The sequence below is a fragment of the Pleurodeles waltl genome, chromosome 6, assembly GCF_031143425.1.
Source record: "Pleurodeles waltl isolate 20211129_DDA chromosome 6, aPleWal1.hap1.20221129, whole genome shotgun sequence".
NCBI lineage: Eukaryota > Metazoa > Chordata > Amphibia > Caudata > Salamandridae > Pleurodeles > Pleurodeles waltl.
In genome coordinates, this window is record NC_090445.1 from 796,079,848 (window position 1) to 796,080,911 (window position 1,064).

General features: G+C 46.8%; 1 pseudogene; it reads left to right on the plus strand.

The window, feature by feature from the left end:
* The first annotated feature begins 625 nt into the window (after positions 1–625).
* Positions 626–734, plus strand: LOC138302304 (5S ribosomal RNA; annotated as a pseudogene).
* The last annotated feature ends 330 nt before the right edge of the window (positions 735–1,064 follow it).

The following is a 1,064-nucleotide window of genomic DNA, read 5'->3' on the forward strand; positions in this document are numbered from 1 at the left end:
ATGCAACAGGTCTCACATTTCTCCGAGTTAGAGCTATTAGCAGTTGTAAACTCCCAACCGGACTTTTCTTGCCCCATTGAACCTATCAGCAAAAGTGCAACTATCTACGTAACAGGCAAAAGTGCAATTAACTATGTAACAGGGTCGATGTCATGCAAAGCGCTCGACTTCTACCAAGCGAGATCGCGCTGCGGAAAAAGATAAAAAGTCGTCAACAAACCGGATGGAAAACAGCGAGCCTCGCATGTTTTCAGTACTTGGTCGCTGCACTCGAGGAGGGCTAACCACTGGAAAAGGCATGACTTATGCATGCCTTTCACTAATGAAAGCAAGCAGATTTAGAAAGGCAAGCCCACGAACCAATGAAAGACACTAACGTGACATGGGCGGGGCTCCAAGCCCTCTTCTAACTACTAGTGCGTCTCGCAAGCGAAACGCATGCGCAAGCGCATACGATGTAGGCTCGACCCTAAAAATGGTGTTCCATGTGGGTTGGTGCATTGGGTCATTGGCAGTGAGCGCATGTCCGACTTCCCAAGGGAGCTTGTGCAGGTGCGATTAAGAGCAGCAGGCTCCAGACGGTGGGCTTGGTGAGCAGAAGCGAGCTGAAACTGCAGCTTTTCCTGCCTACGATCATACCACCCTGAATGCACCCGATCTTGGAAACTAAGCCAGGTTGGGCCTGGTTAGTACTTGGATGGGAGACCTCCTGGGAATGCCAGGTGCTGTAGGCATTTTGCCTCTCGCACACACTAGGTGCTGCACGTCTTAGCTCAATTACACAGCTTCCTCGCTAATTTCATTTTCCACTTTTTATTTCCTGCACTCTTTTTTTTCCTGTCTTAAAAAAATAAATAAAAAAGAACAGCAATAAAACCAAAATACACACTTTCCAAAGGAAAAATTACAATTATTCTGCACTTTACACTCGGCCCAAGCTGAAGAAAACATTTGCTCCACGATGGACAAAGGGACCCGTAGCTAAAGCTTTGCTTTCTTGCAGTAAGCATATGCGTGAGGTCTTAAGACCAGATCTCACTTCTTGTGATTTCATTTCCTGTCAG